Consider the following 22866-nt stretch of genomic DNA (forward strand, 5'->3'; position numbering starts at 1 on the left):
TTTTGAGAAAATCAATTACCAGTCTCCCATTCCCAGCCCCCACCCCCCAACTTTGCCCTCCACAGAGGTAAACTACACTGTGAGTTTGATATCCTTCTAGCCCATTTTATACATTTACTTAGTGTGTTTTTAAAAATTTATTTAAGTTGTATGCTAAACATATACTCTATATATGCTTTTTTCCTGCTCAACATGTTTTTGAGTTGTTCCATGTTGACACACAGATAGATTAATCTAGTTTATTTCCTTTAACTGTTATTTGATGATAGATTGATCTATCTATCATCTATCTATCTATCTATCTATCTATCTATCTATCTATCTATCTATCTATCATCATCATCTATCTATCTATCATCTAATCTCTCTAACTACTATATGCTATTCCACATTTTACATACTTATTCCCCTACTGATGAAGACTTTGGTTGTTTCTCGTTTATTACCCTTATAAACCATATTGCATTTTTTTCCCTTTTGTCCATGTGTGACAGCTTCTGGAGGGAAATTATCTAGAAGCAAAATTGCTGCTTTATGTGAATATTTATCTGCATTATTTTATTCAATTGTTGGAATATATAACATGTACACATGATAAGAATATTCAAAAGGAACAAAAGAGTTTACAGTATAAGGAATTCTTCACCCACTCTATTCCTCAGCCACCCTTCTATTCTCTAAAGACTATTGTCACCAGCTTCTGTATCCTTCAGAGATATTCTTTACATGTACAGATATATAAATAATTAACTACACACATACATATACATATGTATATACTTTTCTTCTATAAATGGTACAAATGGTACCCTACTTATCCTTATTATATGCTTTGCTTTATCCCTAACAATATATTTTGGAGACTGTTCTATATTATTATATTACACATTAATACTTTCATATTATAATTAATTAATATGTAATATATAAATTATATATTAGAAAGGAGCTTCATTCTTTATAAAGTTTGGCAGGTGCTTGACAAATTTTTGGAGCTAGGTGGTTGTCTTACTGGATAAGCTAAGGGGTGCTATGCAGATGGATGCACATGGAATGCCCTGATCCATGTATTGAGAAAAATAGCAAAGGTGAATGACATGGTATTCAATCAAGAGGCCACAAGTCATCTTAAGACTTAGCTCTGGCCGTAGATAGTCCTTGACATCTTCCTGTGACCTTTCTAAGTCAGGTCCTCTCATATCCAGGCCTTCAACCTTTTTTCAAGGCCACAGTCAGTTTCTGCCTCTCTGTTCACCAACTAGTTCAGGTGGTACTTATCTAATCTCCCCAGTGGTCAGGCGTGGGGTAAGCAGCATATCTTCTGTTCTCTTTCTAGAGTCTATGCCTGGTACTCTTGGGTATTCAAAACCTTTGAGAACCTGTTGGTTCTCAAAAATTTCTTTTAGAAGCAAAAACTGACCCAAAGCAAATATTGCTTTTGTCTTTGCATTTCTACTATACCATCCTAGCTCTTCTCAAGGTAGTATGGATGTCTCTGATAGGGAAGAGTCACATAGAAGGAAGTGCAGAAAAGAAAAGCACAAAAATTAATATCTCTGTTAATAAAAATTAAAGTGACAAAAAGAGACTAGAGGTTGCCACTGGCTGGGAGTGGGAGAGAGGATCTACTGCAAACGGGCACAGGAAATATTTTCAGGAGATGGAACTGAACTGTTCTATAGCGGTGTGATTGTGGTGGTGGATATCAATGGTACACAATTACCAAAATTCATCAGATTGTACACTTAACATGGGTGGACTTTATTGTATGTAAGTTATACCCCCTCAAAAAAAAGCTGAGGTAAAAAAGCACTACCTTTTAAACACCTTGTTGATGTGTCTCTTGGTCTTGCTTTTATACTGCTTCCTCTAATATTTTCTTAATTTGAATTTGAATTGATTCCATCTTAGTAAGTCAACAATAATTTAAACTTCTGTCTTGTTACTTCACTAAGAAGCACAAGAGCCTCTCCCATAGTAGTCAGATGTTAGCTACCATGAAATACAATTATTTTTCAAATATGGTCTAGGACAGAGCTTTTTTTGTATTACATAATTTATAATTTCTTTCTGGGAAGAAATTAGCTTTCTTGATAACATACTTAAGCAATTTTCTGATGAACTTTGATAGGATTAAGACTTGTTTGGCAAACCCAATTATTTTCTCATAAAATAACTAGTTACTTTTTATAAATGATACGAATAAGTTTCTCATACCTTTCAGAGGACTACAAAACTCAGGCTTCCCTTGTGATCATTAGGGATGGACAAGGGCCTTGTGGAAAACTGCAGAACCAGCCTTCGAGGAGGGGTTGGCCAACACTGCAATTGAGGAAAGTCATGTCAGTCCTGCCATTAAAATCAGGGTAGACCTGGAGGAGGGGCCGTGACAGTGGGAGGTGGGAGGAAGATCCGGGAGGAAGGTGAGGAGGTTTCAGTGGAGGGGAGGAGAGTTGGGGGCCAGCAGCCCCTGTCCAGTGGATTTTTTTATGTTGGAGATGCACGTGGGCTGTTGAGGCAGTTGGTGGGTGGCTGCCTGTGACCATGCAGACCCCCAAAGAGTCCAGTGCCATCAACACTCATGTAACTAGAATCTCTGCTCTCGCTGCTCTACACCAACTTCATACGCAGGGCAAATGTCTTCTTTCTCAAACTCAATTTTTGTCAGTCTTTCCTGCACCCAAGTTAGTGCAGTGGTTTTCAAATTGCCCTCAAGGGACTCTAAAGGTTTCTCAGAGGTTCCCCGGGGCCTGGAGGCGAGGGTGAGAGGAAATGGGGGAAGGGGAAAAAACAGTTAGCTACCCATAAATGCTTTGCCTCTGCTTTTTGCTTCAACTAGAGTGGTGTGGCTAAAGCACAGAGAAGAGGGAGTTCTCTGAAAGAATTCCTTTCAGAAGGAGTGCTCTATTCTTATGAAAGAATTTCCTTGTCCAGGCCTTCTGGGGAGAAAGCTGTGACTCTCTGATCTGGGTGTTGGCTGGCATCTTGGCTTGAGAAAAGCAGTTTTTATTCTGCATTCAGAGAGAAGGGGAGACAGTTCAGCTAGCCAGGTGTCAAGAGAGCCAGCCTGTACTTTATGATGAAACCGCTTTCTGTGACTTTGAACTTCAAACTTGCAAAAAGTTGACCCAACTTACAAAATGCTTGGTAGGAGTGGATATTTTTTTTTTTTTTGAGAGGGAGCTCGTTGTCAGAGTTTCATGCCTGAACTGCCGTGTAGCAAAACAGAGTGGACAGAAGGGAATAAAAAGAGTGAGCCCTGGGCGCCTGGGTGGCTCAGTTGGTTAAGCGACTGCCTTCGGCTCGGGTCATGATCCCGGAGTCCCGGGATCGAGTCCCACATCTGGCTCCCGGCTCAGCGGGGAGCCTGCTTCTTCCTCTGACCCTATCCCCTCTCATGCTGTTTCTCTCTCTCTGTCAAATAAATAAAAATAAACAAAATCTTAAAAAAAAAAAAAAAAAAAAGAGTGAGCCCTTAGGGCTCAGCCAAACTCCTGGGGCAGGCATAGAGTTTCCTCCTCTCCAAACTAGATCTCTTTGGCTGGGGAGTTCCCAGTTCCCATCTGGTTTGCATATATTTGGAGTTCCATGTGGGATTCTTTCCCCCACCCACACTTTTTTTAAATTGAAGCACAATTTATATGTGGCAAGATGCACACGTTTTTAGTGCATAGCTCAATAATATGTGCTTAAATTTTCACAGTTGTTTACACCCATATAATGTTATAGAATATTTTCATCATCCCAGAAAGTTCCCTCATATCCCTTCCCAGTTACTACAGTCTGTTCAACCAGTCCTTTTCCAGTTTTTAAATTTCATGTAAGTGGACTCATACTGTAGATTTTCTTTTTTAAAATTTAAATTCAATTTAGTTAACATATAATGTATTATTAGTTTCAGAGAGAATTTAGTGATTCATCAGTTACATATAACACCCAGTGCTCATTACATAACCTGCCCCCCTTAATGCCCATCACCCAATTATCCCTTCTCCCTACCCACCACCCCTCCAGCATCCCTCTGTTTGTTCTCTATAGTTGAGTCTCTTCTGGTTGCCTCCCTCTCTGTTTTTATCTTATTTTTCCTTCTTATTTTCTTTCTCTGACTGACTTATTTTCTTAGCACAATACTCTCTAGGTCCATCCATGTTGTTGCAAATGGAAAGGTTTCATTCCTTTGTATGGCTGAATAATATTCCATCATATATGTATATATATATATATATATATATATATATATATATATATATATATATGATGGAGAAAGGGGAGATATATATATATATATATATATATACACACACACACCACATCTTCTTTATCCATTCATCAGTCAGTGGACACTGGGCTACTTCCATATGCCTTTGAATTAGTGCTTTTGTATTCTTTGGGTAAATACCCAGTAGTACTATTAATTACTACTATGATTGTAGGGTAGTTCTATTTTTAACTTTTTGAGGGACCTTCATACTGTATTCCCAAGTAGCTGCACCAGTTTGCATTCCCACCAACAGCACATGAGGGTTCCCCTTGCCAAAGGGGGGAACATCCTTGCCAAAACCTGTTGTTTCCTGTGTTGGTAATTTTAGCCATTCTGACTGGTGTGAGGTGATATCTCATTGTAGTTTTGACTTGCATTTCCCTCATGGTAAGTGATGACGAACATCTTTTCATGTGTCTGTTGGCATCTGTATGTCTTCTTTGGAGAAATGTCTGTTCATGTCTTCTGCCTATTTTTTAATTGGATTATGTGTTTTTTTGAACGTTGAGTTGTATAAGTTCTTTATATATTTTGGATACGAACCCTTTATCAGCTATGTCTTTTGCAAATACCTTCTCCCATTCTGTAGGTTGCCTTTTAGTTTTATTGATTGTTTCCTTTGCTGTGCAGAAGCTTTTTATTTTTAGATGGTCCCAATAGTTTATTTCTGCTTTTGTTTCCCTTGCCTCAGGTGACATATCAAGAAAAAAAGTTGCTACACCTGATGGCAAAAAGGTTTCTGCCTGTCCTCTCCTCTAGGATTTTTACAGCTTTCTGTTTCACATTTAGGTCTTTCATCTATTTTGTATGTGATGTAAGAATCATTTGGATATTTTCTTTCATGAAGTCTCTCTTCAAGTCTTTTCCCCCCCTTTTTTCTGTATGGAAAAGTTCTTTATGTATTTTGGGTGTGAGTTCTTCATAACACATGTATATATATATTGCAAATTTTCTCCCAGAAGCTACAGCTTCTCTTTTTACTTTCATAATGGGTGTTTTTTAATGAGTGGAAGTTTTTAGTTTTGATGAAGTCCATTTTTTTTATGGTTATTGCCTATGACATGTTTAAAAAATATTCACCAACATTAAGGTTCAGGAATATATCTTCCTATTTTTTTTTTTTTTAGACACTCTATAGTTTTAGCTTTTACATTTAAATGTATGATCCATCTCTAATTTATTTTTGTATGGTATGTGAAAGAGGTCAAATTTCCTTTGTTTTTCTTTACAGATAGCTAGTTGTTCCAATACCACTTACTGGGTAAAAAAATCCATCCTTCTTTCACATTGAATTTTATCAACACCTTTGTTGCAAATAAGTTGACTATGTAAATGTGGGTCTATGCACTTATTATTAAGTGCCTTTTCCCCCTGAGGGCCTGGTGAGCCAAGAGAAAGGGGAAAGACAGCAAATATCAGGTATCTTGCCAAGGAAGTCTAGAGCTAAAGAATAAGATATGTGGAAGGAAATGGTATATGGTTGTTAACTTTGTCCTTCTCTTGCCCCTAAGAACAATGTTCCTATTGTGTATATAGGTCTGCTGTTGGTGAAGGCATTAAATACCATGCTTGTAACCAGTTATGTGGACTTAAGAAGTGCTGTAGCCAAAATTGTGTGGCTCTCAGATTTCCATCCCTCCCCCAATCCCCTTAGATGTTACTGTACTCACCTATTTTCCTTATCTCATCTATTAAAACTTACTCTTACAAAAGAATCTGCAAATCTTTCACAAAAAAGTATAGATGATTAATAAAAATCACCCATAAATATTGACATTTTGGCTGAGGTGAAGAAATATGATGGTGAAGTTTTATGTATGTGATAAACAAATACATTTTGGGAAGTAGAGTGTTCTTAGTGTCCATTGATCGCATCAGTTTGGTGATCACCTATCTTATTTACATGTTAAAGCTGGTGTTTCCTTGTTTCAAAAACTTATTCTGACTTTGTTAGACCCCATGTGTTTCTTCTACCACCATCCTTCCTCAGGGACCCATCTTTATCCGTTCCAAAAGTCTAAAGTTGGCAAAAGTTGCTCACAAGGAAGGAGGTAGTTTTATATTATAGAAAAAACAGTGTTGGATTAAGTAATTTTAGAGAATAGTTGAAAACTTAACAAAAAATGTATCTAACTGTCCCCAGGTGTTTATATTTACCAACATTTTCTCTAGATTATAAACTCTATTTAAATATACAACTGGGGCGCCTGAGTGGCTCAGTCGTTAAGCGTCTGCCTTCGGCTCAGGTCATGATTCCAGGGTCCTGGGATCGAGCCCCGCATCGGGCTCCCTGCTCCGCGGGAAGCCTGCTTCTCCCTCTCCCATTCCCCCTGCTTGTATTCCCTCTCTCGCTGGTCTCTCTGTGTCAAATAAATAAAATCTTTAAAAAAAAAAAAATAAATAAATATACAATTTAGGGCGCCTGGGTGGCTCAGTCATTAAGCGTCTGCCTTCGGCTCAGGTCATGATCCCAGGATCCTGGGATCGAGTCCCGCATCGGGCTCCCTGCTCGGCAGGAAGCCTGCTTCTCCCTCTCCCACTCCCCCTGCTTGTTTTCCTGCTCTCACTATCTCTCTCTCTCTGTCAAATAAATAAAATCTTAAAAAAAAATATACAATTTAGTGATTGGTAAGTGTCTGCATTAAATCTTTAATGGTTCTTGCAGCTTTATTGAGGTATAACTGACAAAATTATAATATATTTAATGTGTTCATCACAATGATTTGATGTACATATACATTGTGAAAGAATTCTCACAGAAGTAATGAATACATCCAACTATCCATCACCTCAGACACACCTTTGTGTGTGTGACAACATTTAAGTTCTACTCTCTTAGCAAATTTCAGTTATACAATACAAAATTATCAACTAGTTACCATGTTATTCATTAGATCCTCAGATCTTATTCATATTATAACTGAAAATTTATAGCCTTTTACCAGCCTTTCCCTATTTTCTCCAGTCTCAGCTTCTAGCAACCATCATTTTAAAAAAAGATTTATTTATTTTAGAGAGAGGAGAGAGAGAGAGAGTAGGTAGGAGGCAGAGGGAGAGGGAGAGAGAGAGAGAGAATCTCAAGCAGACTGACCACTGAGTGTGGAGCCCAACTCAGGCGCCCGATTCCAAAACCCTGAGATCATGACCTGAGCCAAAATCAAAAGCTGGATACTTAACCAACTGAGCCACCCAGGTGTCCCATCTAGCAACCATCATTTTACTGTTTCTATGAGTTAGACTTTTTTTTTTTTAGATTCCACATGTAAGTGATACTGTGCAGTATTTGTCTTTCTCTGTTTGGCTTATTTCATTTAGCACAATGCCCTCCAAATTCATCCATGTGCAGGGTTTCCTTCTTTTTAAAGGCAGAATAATATTCCTCTGTGTGTGTGTGTGTGTGTGTGTGTGTGTTCACATTTTCTTTGTCCATTCAGTTGTCAACAGACACTTAGATTGATTCCATACTTTGGCTATTGTGAATAGTGCTGCAATGAACATGGGAACATAGATATCTCTTTGAGATAGTGATTTGTTTTCTTTGGATATATATCTAGAAGTTGGACTGCAGAATGATATGGTAGTTCTATTTTTAATTTCCTGAGGAATCTCCTACTGTTTTCCATAGTGGCTGTACCAGTTTACCTTCCTACCAACTGTACAGGGTTACTTTTCTTTACATCCTAGCCAGCATTTATTATCTCTTCTCTTTTTCCCCTCAGCTTTATTGAGATATTATTGACATACAATATTGTGTGAGTTTAAGGGGTGATGATTTGACATATGTACATATTTCAAAATGAGTATCACAATAAGTTTAACACAATCATCACCTCACATAGTTACTTCTTTTTTGTGGTGAGCATTTTAAACATTCACTCTCGGCAACTTTCAAGTATACAATAGAGTACTATTAACTATAGTCACCATGCTGTACATTACATTCCCAGAACTTATTAATTTCATAACTGGAAGTTTATACCTTTTAACTATTTTCATGCATCCACTCCTTCCCCCAGCAACCACCAATTTACTCTCTGTGTCTATGCGTTCCATTTTATTAAGATTACACATATATTGTCTTTCTCTGTCTGACTTATTTCACTTAGCATAATGCCCTTGAAATCCATCCATGTTGTCATAAAGAGCAGGATTTTCTTCTTTTTTTATGGCTGAATTATAATCTATTGTATCTCTTGTCTTTAAAAAAAATTTTTTTTAAATAAGCTGTATGCCCAATGTGGGACTTGAACTCATGAATGACCCCAAGATCAGGAGTCTCATGCTCTGCTGACTGAGCCAGCCAGGTACTCCTCTTGTTTTTTTGATAGTAGACATCCTAATAGGTGTGAGATGATCTCATTGTAGTTTTGATTTGCATTTCTCTCATGATTTGTGATCTTGGGTACCTTTTCAAGTACCTGTTGGCTATTTGTATGTCTTCTTTGGAAAAATGTTTATTCAGGTCATTTGCCCGTTTTTAAAATGGGTTGTTTTTTTGCTATTGAGTTGTATGAGTTCCTTGTATATTTTGGATATTAGCTCCTTATTGGATGTGTGGTTTGCAAATATTTTCTCCCATCCTACAGGTTACATTTTCATTCTGATAATGATTTCCTTTGCTGTGCAGAAGCCTTTTAGTTTGATGCAGTCTTATTTATTTTTGCTTTTTTAACGTTTGCTTTTGGTGTGAAATCTAAAAAATCATCACTCCAACCAGTGTCAAGGAGTTTACCCCCTATGTTTTCTTCTGGAAGTTTTACAGTTTCAGGTCTTATGTTCAATTTAATCCATTTTGAGTTGACTTTTATACATGGTGTGAGATAGGGGTCCAATTTCATTCTTTTGCATGTGGCTCTCCAGTTTTTCCAACACCATTTATTGAAGAGACTATTTTTCCCCATTGTATATTTTGGCTCCTTTGTCAAAAATTAATTGACCATGTACATTTGAAACTAATATTATACTGTATGTTAAATAACTGGAATTTAAATAAAAACTTAAAAAATTAATTGACCATATATGTATAGGTTTATTTCTGAGCTCTCTATTCTGTACCATTGACCTGTGTGTCTGTTTTTATGCCAATACCATACTGTTTTGATTATTAGCCTTGCAATGTAGTCTTTAATTAGGAAGTATGAGCAGCTTTGTTCTTCTTTTTCAAGATTGCTTTGGCTATTTGGGGTCTTTTGTGGTTCCATACAAATTTTAGGATTAAAAAAATGCCATTGGAATATACTTTTTAAAGATTTTATTTATTTATTGAGAGAGAGAACAGGGGCAGGGAGAGGGGGAGGGGCAGAGGGAGAGAGAGTAGTAGACTCCCAGCTGAGTGTTGAGCTTGATGTGGGGCTTGATCCCAGGACCCTGGGCCAAAGTCAGCCACTTAACTGACTGAGCCACCCAGGCACCCCGCCCTTGGAATATTGATAGGGATTGCATTGAATCTGTAGATTACTTTGGATAGTTTGGGCATTTTAACAATATTAATTCTTCCAGTCCATGGAAACAGGATATCTTTCCATTGTGTCTTCCTCAATTTTTTTCATCAATGTTGTATACTTTTTAAGGTGCAGATCTTTCACTTCCTTGGTTAAATCAGTACCTCAGTATTTTATTCTGTTTGATACTATTGTAAATGGGATTGTTTTCTTAATTTCTCTTCCTGAGAGTTCATTGGTAGTATATAGAAATGTGACTGATTTTTGTATATTGATGTTAAATCCTGCAACTTTTCTGAATTTGTTTATTAGTTGTAACACATTTTTTGATGGGATCTTCAGTTTTCTCTATATATCATATCATCTGCAAACAGAGACAATTTTACTTCTTCCATTCCAATCTGGATGTTTTTTTTTACCCCTAATTGCTTTGGCTAGGACTTCCAGGACTATATTGAATAAAAATGGTGAGAGTGGGCACCCTTGTCTTATTCCTGATCTTAGAGGGAAAGCTTTCAGCTTTTCACCATTAACTATGATGTTAAATAATTATCATTAACTGAGCTGATAGTTATTCTTTTAAAAAGTAGAAGGTACAGGGATGCCTTGGTGGCTCAGTTGGTTAAGCATCTGCCTTTGGCTCAGGTCATGATCCTGGAGTCCCAGGAATGAGTCCCAGGATTATCAGACTCCCTGCTCAGCGGGGAGTCTGCTTCTCCTTCTCCCTCTGCTCCTCCCCCTGCTCTTTCTCTCTCTCTTGCTTGCCCACTCACTTTCTCAAAAATAAATAAAATCTTTAAAAAAAAAGTAGAAGGTACATATGAAAGCATTTCTTAGCCAATCACATCCTAATTATTAGATTCATGGCATACTAGCTTCTTGGAGTTTCCTGGACATCCCTAACTTCTCTGCCCATGGAAAATTCTTCAAACTGTGCGAAAAATCTTTCCATTGCAAAAAGTAACAAAAATTCTAGCCGAGACAAGGCAAAGGAAAAAAAATTCTGGCCACAGAGGGCTCTGGCTTTCCATTGGTGGTGGTGGCCAGTAATGAGCAGAGAGTGAGATCCCCTGTAGAGAGCAAGATGGAGTCACTAAGGTCAAGCAGAGGCCTGTGTCAAGCAATGACTCAAGCAGCTAAGGGCGTTGCAGCTAACACCAGATATCGAAGAGACCAGCACCAGCTGATGACACACTCAGAAGTGATAACTGGCAGAAATGGAAGAGGTCTGCAAAAGCCAAGATTGATTAAGTCCCTTTAAAAAAGAGAAGATTTTTGCAAGTCACACTCCTCAGACGCTGACCCCTCTGTGTCTGACCACTTCAGAAAGGGAGCTGCTGCCGAAGGCTCTGCCTGACTTCCGAAAAGAACAAAGATCTTTCAGTGCTTGAACATAAGAAGCAGTAAGTGCCAAGAGCGGATCCGTACCAGACTGAGGCCTTACATCAACTGCACGTCACAGACTGACTTTGCGTTTGGTTTGTTAACCTCCTATCCTCTGATCTATCTTGTTTGTTGTGTGACTTGTCCTGTGCTTTGCTTTGTGTGACATGTAAGAAGCCAAGTTAAACAGGTGGTGAAATGTCATTGAATTTAAGATCCTGAACCTGCTTTATCATTATGTTAACTTTGCTTTACGACTAAATAAAGCAGACATTGTGGAGAGACACAACTCATGTGTATGCCTTCACAGCATGTTCATGACATTCCCCAAAAGGTGAGTTCTGAACTTCATGAGTTAGAGGTGAGTATCTTGCGGTGGATTAGGCATGGAGATGCACTGGGGGTAGGGAAGGCTGGGATGGTGATATAAGGTGGCTTTTGACCCATATCTGCTTTTATGGTCCCTGACTTGGCTAACTTTGAAGAGGCTTATACAGGTGTGCTGAGACTGAAGGTGGGACTGATGCACTTAAAGCCAACAAGTCCGGGTGCCATTCTGGCCCTAGGGCACCCCTCTTGGTGCCAGGACACTAGGTGAGGTTGGGAACATAGTCTGAAGGGTTGTAGAAGCAAGGTTGTCATCCTTCAAGAATAAATCTTTCAGGAACCTACAGTTTTTCTCACTTCAGAAGTGAGTGTAACAGCAATCATTCTCCTCCTCCTTCTCCACAGGATAAAGGAACTGGTGATCTCAACAACCCTGGTGGTTTTTGGGTAGTCTCCAAACAATGCAGAAAAGCTTGTATTGCCGCAGGCATCATTCAGACTTTTGCTCAATAACCCAGTCTATGAGTTGGGTTGCACTTTTGCCCTTTGAGTGGAGAGGGAAGTGAATTGTAGGGGTCTACTCACCGTGGATATTCATAAAATGAACCGGCGATACTGCAGTTGGCTCAGTCAATTTTTATGACTAATAATAAATGCCAGGGTGGAGTAATATTAAGCAATCAGTGTTGCTGCACCTCTCCCTAGGGAGAAAATTCTGCCCCTGCCCAAACACACACTGGGATGACAGGCATCTCCCAACATGACTTTGTGTCAGTTTACACCCTGGGAAAAAGCGACTCATGCATATGCACAGGGCCATGCTCTCAAAGGATTCTTGGGAAATGTTAATTTATGAGTTTGGCTTTGTGGATTGTATGGCTGGGTTCAACTTAGCAGTATTTCCCAACATATGATCTGAATCCCCTGGGACGCTTTCTGAGCCCTATCTCACATTTATTAAATTAACAACCCATGGGAGTGAGCCCTAGAATCTGCATTTTAAAGAAGCCCCCCTAGATGATTCTTGTGTGTCCTAAATTTAGAGTCCTAGCAACTTATAATGTCGGTGTCCTGAGTTTATAGATGCATTAGGGAGGTGCACAGTTGGAAATCTGGAAGAGCAGTTCATTGCTAGAAGGCAGCCATTTTTACAAAAGAGAAAACAAATGAAAACAGCCCAAAGAAAGAGTTAAAGCAAATGTTGGCAACATGTGGTATTCATATCAAGTTACATGCATGGGTTCTGGGTTCGTGTTGTGGAACATCCAGTGGGGGCCATGTAATGTGCCAGTACTTAAAAGTGTTTGTCTTAGCCCTGTGACCATGCCTCCAGTTGTAGCTGGGAATTTTGTGCCTGGGCAGGTGGAGCTTTTTTTTTTTTTTTAAAGATTTTATTTATTTATTTGACAGAGAGATAGAGAGCACAAGTAGGCAGAGAGGCAGGCAAAAGGGGAGGGAGAAGCAGGCTCTCCGCCGAGCAGGGAGCCCAATGTGGGACTCGATCCCAGGACCCTGGGATCATGACCTGAGCCGAAGGCAGACGCTTAACCGACTGAGCCACCCAGGTACCCCCAGGTGGAGCTTTTAATCAGAAGAGGACAGATGATCCTTACAACACTACCATGTCATCTATTAAAAACCAAACTGATCAACATTTCTCCACAACTGGGGAGTCCTTTTGCCTTCTGTGTCATTTCCATTTGTTTTTTGTGCCCTATAGATAACCAGTGTGTGGCTGGATCAGCCCTGTGGTTCTTTCTCTTTTTTTCAGCCTGTGGTTCTTATTATGATTGCAAGACACCCTCAGCAACAGTATACATTTTCTGGGGAAAAAGTATACTATTTATATATTCCAGTGTCCTGGGAATTACATGACACATGTGGGGCCACACAGGAAAGTCACAGATAGAGAGGTAGAGAGGGAGCATGAGAGAGTGCAAGTGTGTGCCTGGGGTTCTGCTTTTATTAATGTTGAGCGTGAGGTTTGGGTCATTCTTTATTGGTGAATTTAAAACATAAAAGCAGGGATTTAAAGTGTGGTAAGAGAAAAAATAAATAACCCAAATGCTCAGTTGTTGAAACCAACCAAGATCTCTAAAACAGAGGAGCTTTGGTGGGGGTGAGGGGTGGGAGGAGCGGCCTGGCTCTTTATTTAGTCTTGTGGCTGGCAATGAGTTTATTCAAGATAGCCATCTTTGAAGTGGATGCTTCTTTGAAGTGGATGTGCCGGCAATCAAACCTTTTGTCAGGCACTTGCATTACAAAAAAAGAAAAACCTACTTCGGGGCTTACACTACACCATTTTAACCTTTCCAGTGTTCCTTTTCCCTTGCACGGATCCAGCCACCCTGGGAAGGAAGGGAAGGCAGAGTTAAACTTTAAAACTCTTATATTACATTCATTGATATTTGGAAATACTATATTTTGATAGAGGGACCTTCTAAAGACTGAAATAGAATATTAGCAATATAAATCTTACATGAAACTGAATAAATGAGGTCTTGGCATAATACTTCTGAGATACTAGAAAACTCTAACTTCAAGGCTCAGTGCACAGAAATCCAGGGGCGATGTTGTAGGAACCCCTCAAATATACTGGCAGTTATGATTTCACAAGGTCTCTCAAATTCACCCTTCCTTGCTGTTTCATGGGTGCCACTCCATCAAAGCTTTCGTCACACCCTTACCAGATTATTGCTGACACTTTCTGGCTGGATTCCACCCTTCTAGATCCTCCGGAAAACGAAGTGTTTCTCAAACACTTAAAAAAAAAAAGTGTTGCTCCACAACTTGGGAACTTCCTGTAGTTTATCCAGTCAATCACTTTGCCAATAGGCTGTAACTCCTTCTGGTGTCCATCTGCCTATTTGTGTCTCTGTAATGATAAAACACAATTTCACAGATGCAAGAATGGTAAGGGTCACATTTTTCTTTTCTTTCCCCTCTTTCCTTTTCTTTCTACAGGTAAGCAGAGCTTATGTTTTCCAGATAAGTTGAGAAATATTTTCGGTATTTTCATACGGAAAATGGTTGTGCTCCAGAGAGACAAGCAGCTTACTGGCAAGAAAAGCAGGGCACCCCTGCCAATGGTAGGTAGCCAGAGCCTTGGCAATCTCTGTTATGGGTAAAAACTGTGGACAAGCCAGGGACCTGGCCAGAATTGAGAAACCTGGGAAACAACTAAAGTGGGGTTTGAAGTTGCAAACAGAACCATTATTTGGCCCTGGTTATCTTTTTTATATATCTGTGTTTAAATATAATTCATACAACCCTAATCACAACCTTTGACTTTCTGTCTTGAACTGATTTTCTATTTTTACCCTGCAATATTCTAAAAAGGATTTGAATCAGCATGCTTAGGTGCTTCAAACACAGCAACAATATGAACTTGTACTGTATGTAATTGAGGAAATTGGGAATGGAGGAGAGAAGGAAAATAAGAGTAAGAAGAAAAAAAAATTGAAACCAAGGTGTGGTTATTACACTAAATGTGGACTTTTCTAAGATAGGGTTAGTTGTCAGAGGCAAGCTACAAATTTGGATTTTAAGGTCGTTGGAGCCAAAGCAAAGAGGGAAACAAGATTAAACAATTCATGGAGGAGAGAAAGCAGTGACGCAGCTGTCTTTAACATATCCCTATGGTAAATGCAAGTTGCACAAGACTCAGAAATCCTTTATACACTGGCTGAAGGGCAGTTCAGCAAAAGCAATTTTGAGTAGTAAAATGATCAACATGAAAATCCCTTCAGCTCATTTAATTCAGAGATAAAATCTAAAGTATCCAGAACACTAAATTAATTGGATCTCCTTTAGACATTCTTCCATAAACATTTCTCTCAGATGGGCAGCCTTGACGATCAGCTGGGCTTCAGATTCTCTGCTCTGCTGGCCAAGGACTGGTCCAGTTGTTTGACAGTTTGCTCAGTCACTCATCTAATCTGTTCTTATAAATGAGTTGTTTGGCAGTCTGTTTGCCTGGTCTGAATTCAGGCCGAAGGCCTAGTAGTTTGATCTAAGCTGGTACAGATATGAGGATGCGCCGAACAGATATGAGGATGCTAGGTTACACAATTCCAGGGGCATTATTCACACTATATTCTAAAATGGAGCTCAAGTCTGTGGGATATTTTTACTAAGGATACTTTTATTTTTCAGTAAAAATGTACATAATGGGCAAGAAGGCTTCTATGAGATGGATTTAAATTCATCCAAGTTTTCAAAGGAGAGCTCACTGGAGGTAGAAAGTGTAGTGGTTAATACAATGGGCTTTGGAGTCAGAGATGGCTGGGTTCAAGAATCTGTCTGGTTCTGTAGCCCTGGGTGTGTGACTTCACCCTTTTGAGCACAAGTTTCATTGTCTGTGAAATATAAATAATCATAACTACCTCACAGGGCTGTGAAGGTTAAATAGAAAATGTATGTGGACCATTTCACCCAGTGTCTGGCACATGTAGTGTCCCATAAATGGAAGCTAGTAGTATTTTCATTTACAGGTCTCCTTACATTTTACATCCTCAGCTGCATCTTTGAAGGATCTAGAAATACAAAGAAAGATGAAGAAAACAAAACAGATTGGAAGAATGCATTTGGGTTTTTGGATTAATTTTTAATATTTGAGGTTGATGAGATTAAAAAGCCTCATCATTATAACCAAACCAGGCTGGGTAGCTAAGTATTTTTTTTCTTCTTTCTTTTTCTGATATAAAGTGTGGTCCTTAGTGGAGCTATTGGGTAGGTAATACTGGATGGTCTCTTGGTTGCAGGGTCTACTTCTGATGACCCCTTTTGTCTTCTGGTTCTTCTCCTTTTGTCTTCTGGTTCTTCTCCTTCTCTGTCCCATGCCTTGGTCCTCCCATTTCCCAACTTGGAAAGATGGGTGTCACTCTCCACTCTGCTCACTCTCAACCCCCTCTTCAAGTAATCACCGTGTCCTGTCAGTTACTATGGACTCCATCTACTTCTTTCCGTCTGGATTGCACCACCCCCATTCGGACCATGATTATGTCTCTCCTGAATACTGCAATAGCTTCTCCGGTCTCCCCCCTTTGACCATACTCCATCCTTACGCAACAGCCAAATATGTCTTCTAAAAAGCAAATCTGATCATATTGTTTTCTTAGTTAAAACCCTTCAATAGCATTCTGTTGTTCTCAGGATACAGTTGTCACTCTTTAACATGGCTTATAAGACCTTTCTGATTTGGTTCTTACTAAATTCTCCTAAGGCACCCTTCTCTTTGCCTCTTTGCTTACGCTGGGAACCCTTCTCTGCACTTCCATTTGCCTGTCTGACTCCTCTTTATCTATCAGGCCTGTTACAGGCTACATTATGTCCCTCCTTCCCAATTCATATGTTGAAGCCCTAATCCCTAGTACCTCAGAATGTGACTGTATTTGAAGATTGGGCCTTTAAAGATGTGTTTAAGTTAAAATGAGGTCACTAGGGTAGTTCCTAATCCAATATGACTAGTGTCCTTATAAGAAGAGGAAATTAGGACACAAACATACAGACAGAAGACCATGGAAAGACAAAGGGAGAAGATGACAACAGAAAAGCCAAGGAGGAAGGCCTCAGTAGAAATCAACCCTGCTGACACCTTGATCTCAAACTTCTCACCTCCAAAATTGTGAGAAAACAAATTTCTGTTGGTTAAGCCATCCAGTGTGCTGTACTTTGTTCTGGCAGCCCTAGCAAACTAATACAAGGCCTCAGCTGAAATGTTCTTTCCCATCCCATTCCCCCACCTGCCTCAGACATCTGTGTTTCTCTGTTACCTACTCCTGTAGCACTTTGTAATTTCTCTATCAGACCCTTTAATACGGTGTATTAGAATGGCCTGTTTTTCTTTTCTTTTTTAAAAATTGTTTATTTTGCTTTTATGTTTTTGGTCTGTACTGTCTAAACCATAAGCTTCATAGGCAGGGACTGTGTCTGTTTTGTTCAAGATTTTTTTTTTTTAAGATTTTATTTATTTATTTGACAGAAAGAGACACAGTGACAGAGGGAACACAAGCGGGGCAGTGGGAGAAGGAGAAGCAGGCTTCCCGCAGAGCAGGGAGCTAGATGCGGGGCTTGATCCCAGGACCCTGGGATCATGACCTGAGCTGAAGGCAGATGCTTAATGACTGAGCCACCCAGGAATCCCTTGTTTAAGATTTTATCCCTGGTGCCTCATATAGTCATACACTTCTGGGCATTCAATAAATAGTTGAATGAAAGTAATGAATGAATTGAGGGTGATTAAAATCCTGGAGGTTAAACTAATGTTAATCAAAGGTCACCTAGACCTAGATACCCAGGATGTAATTTTGAGTGTCAGAATTGGTTAAAAGAATGTTAACCAGGGTATAGTTCTCAGCACAAAGATAAAAACCATCCCCTTTCTATCACTCTAGTTACAAAGCAATGCTAAAACCAAATGGAAGACAGTGGAAGATGACATCGCTGAATGAAGCAAACCACTTTATAACTCCAAATGGAGCTAAAGATAACTGATTCAGATATAAGAAGAACTATAATGTGGCCTGTAGGTTGAAATCAGACCCAGATTCAGGGATGACAGGTGGGTTCTCATCCTTCACATTTGTAATTTTTCACTAGGCATGCCTGGGTCAAGTTCCAATCCTCCTTCTAAGTACCATTGCTCTTCCTCATCTAACCTGCAAGCCTATGTGAATAGGTGGGGCTGTCAGACAGCCAGAGCAGAGCCTGGAGACAAAGGGTGGAGTCAGGAGTTATGAAGTAGCCAGACAAGGAGTCAGGACAAGTAGTCAGACTGGAATTTTACCCAACCTGTTCTTGATGACTCACTTAACCTGTGAACCAGGGCATTGGAAACCTGTATGACATATTCAAGTTACTTCCTGGTTCTGCCGTCAACTGTGGGGAGATAGTACACTTGTAGTACAATCTCCTCTTTGGATCAGCAATTAGTGTACCCATGATTTGCAAAATGTAGTTACTAAACATATTAATATCTGAGAATTAAAAAAAAAACAAGTAGTATATTTTCTATGGGATAGCCAAGAAATTTAATTATTGTAAAACATGTCTTTGGTGAGCAAAACAACTTAACCAGGGCTGAGATTATCTCAGCAGATGTTTCTTTTCTTTCTTATTCTTGTTGTTGAAGATCTCTGCTCTTATTTATTTTTTAAAAAGATTTTATTTATTTGAGAGAGAGTGAGCGCACAAGCAGGAGAGGAGCAGAGAGAGAGGGACAAGCAGACGCTGTGCTGAGCACAGAGCCCCATGTGGGGCTCGATCCCATGACCCTGAAACCATGACCTGAGCTGAAATCAAGAGTTGGATGCTTTACTGACTGAGCCACCCGGGTGCCCCTGCTCTTATTTATTTTTAAAAATCCTTTTGTTGGGGCACCCGGGTGGCTCAGTCACTTAAGTGTCTGCCTTCAGTTCAGGTCACGATCCCAGAGTCCTGGGATTGAGTCCCAGGTCAGGCTCCCTGCCCAGCAGGGGAGTCTGCTTCTTCCTCATCCTCTCCCTCTGCCCCTGCTCATGTGCTCTCTCTCTTGCTCACTCTCTCTCTCAAATAAATAAATAAAATCTTAAAAAAAAAAATCCTTCTGTTGAAGTATAGCATGTAGGTGGTGCACAAATCATAAGCTCAATAAATGCTTTTGGTTTTTCAAATAACATCATTTCTCTGATTATGAAATCAATATATGCACATTGTGGAGATACTTTAAAATATGGAAAGAAAATAATTATCATTAACAATCCCACTCATGGAGTGCCTGGGTGGCTCAGTCGTTAAGCATCTATCTGCCTTTGGCTCAGGTCATGATCCCAGGGTCCTGGGATCAAGTCCCGCATCTAGCTCCCTGCTCTGCGGGAAGCCTGCTTCTCCTTCTCCCACTCCCCCTGCTTGTGTTCCCTCTCTCACTGTGTCTCTCTCTGTCAAATAAATAAATAAAATCTTTAAAAGAAAACAAAACAAAACAAAAAACAATCCCACTCATAATACCACCAGACAGGGATCCTTTTTAACATTCTGGTAAGGAAATTTCCAGCCTTTTTCTATAGGTTCTATTCAAATATGTACTTTATAAAATTGTAATTGCATAGTTTATACTGGGTTTATTATTTTTATTGTGACTATTTCCCTATATCATCACATATTCTTCTACAGTTTGACATTTAACAGCTGCATAGAATTTTATCCTGTGATCTTACTCTATTTAAACAATTCTCTATTATTGAACATTTAGGTTGTTTTCAATTTTTGCTAATATAAATAATGCTGCATAAACATTGTTCTATATAAGCTCTTGCCCACATATATGATAAATCAATAAATGATTAGAGGATGTTACTATTCCCATTTTCCTTAGTGAAGATGATCAAATGCCCTGATTTTGTGTGTTGGATTTAGTTTATGTTTTCAAGTCCTAGGATCCTTAGTATTATGGAAACACAGGGCCACAGCAGAGAAATACTCAAGTGAGGAAAGTGGGGTTAGAAGTAAAAGTGAATTTACCAGCTTATTTTAATTGGGATGCTAATAACAGATACAAAATTTTTTTTTTTTAAGATTTTATTTATTTATTTGACAGAGAGACAGTGAGAGAGGGAATACAAGCAGGGGGAGTGGGAGAGGGAGAAGCAGGCTTCCCGCGGAACAGGGAGCCTGATGCGGGGCTCGATTCCAGGACCCCTGGATCATGACCTGAGCCAAAGGCAGACGCTTAACGACTGAGCCACCCAGGCACCCCCAGATACAAAATTGTTTAAGAAAGATATCTGAGAACCCATGTAAATACTGAAAAATAAAAGTGTAGCCAGATAATATTTCAGGTACTTACCTATATTTTTACTATTCTTATACGTTTCCCTGCCCATTCAAGCTAGTGGTTACCCTGTCCTTATCCATCTCTCAAAGGAGGGTTGTTACATGTTAGAAAGCAGAAGTCTGAAAAGCTTTCTGGCTTCTAAGAGATTAATTCTAGAATAGAGAGCAGGCAAGCAAGGAGTCTGTCTGAAATTGTAGTGAGACTTGAAAATATTGCCCTGGCTAAGGGGAAGGGAAGTGATGAATGAACAGAGATCTCTGGGGCCTTGGAACAAAGGAGGATGGTAGCAAAACTTTAAAGAGGAAATAGTTTCAAGGTGCATTTGGGCATATGGATCCTAGGCAGCCTTGCAAAAGGATTCCTGTGCCTGGGTGTGAGGCACACTTGCTTACCAGAATGGTAGGCATCTCCACTGTAAACTGGATACACTTGCGAGTTGGAAGCAGATTGTGACTCCTATTCCCCATCTTTGGTACCATATAATGTTCTGAAACAATGGCATACCCAAAGTGAGTGAGGGAAAGTAATTAAGCCAAAGAATTAAGGCTATCTCCCTGTGAGATGAGAGCTCAAAACAGAAGCAGAAATTGAGAAAATCAAGTTCTATTTCTTTAATACTTGGGCTTATAGTTTGAGATTTATACCCACTATAATTTCTCTATTTTCTGTAAAAATTAATAAAATTAAAAAAAATCCTAACGAGAGTACTAATGGGAAACAGTGTCATTCTCAGTTACATTGCTTCAAATTCAGGTATATATTTTTATGAGGCATAAAGCTTTATGGGGGTAGAGTTGTAGGATACAATTCATACAAATTCTGATAGTATCATGGAGTTATTTAGAAATATCTGAAATTCCTTCATACTGTTTCAAAGGAATGAAGTAGTGATTTGGGCATTTTAGGAATTGATTTACAGTATTTAGAAACTTTAGATTTTGCTTGAGAACTTTAAAAGTAGACTTTAGTCTTTTTTTTTTTTTTTTAAAGATTTTATTTATTTGACAGAGAGAGACATAGTAAGAGAGGGAACACAAGCAGGGGGAGTGGAAGAGGGAGAAGCAGGCCTCCTGCGGAGCAGGGAGCCCGATGCGAGGCTCGATCCCAAGACCGTGGGATCATGACCTGAGCCGAAGGCAGATGCTTAACGAGTGAGCCACCCAGGTGCCCCGACTTTAGTCTTTTATATTAACTTTCAGTGCAGATTAATGACGTCACACATTTTACAATTCAGTAAAGTCAAATAGAGGCTTAGAATCTCTAATGCTCTGGCTTAATCTAAGAGTTAAGGTTGTAGTATTTAGAGCATGATCTCTATTCTCTCCAGTTATCCTTCAAAAATCACATTTATCTTACCTGGATTTGTGCTAAGGATTGGACAGAGAACACTGCAGGTTATATTATCTGGTAAATTCTCAGTGGGCAGCTTCACTTTCAAGCCTTTTCACTTAATTTGATCGGCCAACTAACTCTCAGGGGACTTTAATTATTCAAACATAAGTGACCTAATGCTTTAAAAGGAGGAGATTTGGAAGTGAGACAGAAATAGAGACAGATATGAGAGGCAGAGAGACAGACAAACAGAATGAATGGATGAATGGGTAACTGCTCTTCTAGGGAGGTCTGAATTAGAGTCTTAGCTCTTCCTTGGTACCTATGTGACCTATGCGATCTGGGGTAAGAAACTTCTAGGCCCGGATTCCTCATGTGCCCCAAGGGTGCTAATAGTCTCTAGTGACTTAAGAGGGTGGACAGGAACTTCCTTTTTCTTCTGAGGCTCCTTAACAGAGAAATACTTCTATATGGGAGAGGGGCCATTTTATAATCCCTGTCTCTTCCCAGAAGAAGTATGTTGTTTTTTGTTGCCGTTATTTTTCATTTTTTTTAAGTGGCAGAAAGATACTTTATTGAACCTCCCCAGTCCTAGTTCATGTTCTCCTGCATAGTCTTGGTTTCTCTGAGATGCCCAGTCCCCTGGGCAGCGATGAGACCCACTTTGCGGGGTGGGGGTGGGGGGCATCTTTGAGGATGGTACCAAGTTTGCCAATGTGCTGGTAGTTGCCACCTCTGAAGGGACGCTCCACAGGGTTCATGGCCACACCCCACATGCGGGGCTAGCAATTCCTCTTATCCTTATACTTGTGGTAGGCACAGTGGATTTCAGGATGGGCTTGTAAGTGCGGTCACCTCCGGCCACTACACGGACCACAGCTCTATTGGCTGAGGAGATGACCTTCTTGGAGCCCGAGGGCAGCTTCACTTGGGTCTCCTTAGTCTCAGTTGCGGTAGATGACAAAGGCGTTGTTCGTGGAGGCTCGGGCCAGCTTGCCTCCATCGCAGGCTTCTCCTCCAGGCAACACAGGACGGTGCATCATGTTTTCAGGAATGGTGCCCATTGGAGGCATATGGCCCATGCTGAGCCTTCTGGCCGCGGTACACGAACTAGCTAATGTGGATGCCCTCAGCCGTGAAGAACAGCTCTGTTTCTTACGGGGTAGGTATCTTGGAGGACCCCCTTAGCACCAGGAGTGCCTCCCCCTGCGGTGTGGATGACGTCCTTCCTGACGCCCTTGACGTAACTGTGCGGCCGGCGAAGTAGGTGCGCAGGCGCACAGCGCCCTTTGGTGCTACGTACGCTTGCC

General features: G+C 39.9%; 1 pseudogene; it reads right to left on the reverse strand.

Annotated features, from left to right (window-relative positions):
- Positions 1-21925: 21925 nt before the first annotated feature.
- LOC102732105 (large ribosomal subunit protein uL2 pseudogene) overlaps positions 21926-22866 on the reverse strand; it is a 7540-nt pseudogene continuing 6599 nt past the window's right edge.

Source organism: Leptonychotes weddellii, chromosome 1 (assembly GCF_054177405.1).
Source record: "Leptonychotes weddellii isolate Sample4059 chromosome 1, ASM5417740v2, whole genome shotgun sequence".
Classification (NCBI taxonomy): domain Eukaryota; kingdom Metazoa; phylum Chordata; class Mammalia; order Carnivora; family Phocidae; genus Leptonychotes; species Leptonychotes weddellii.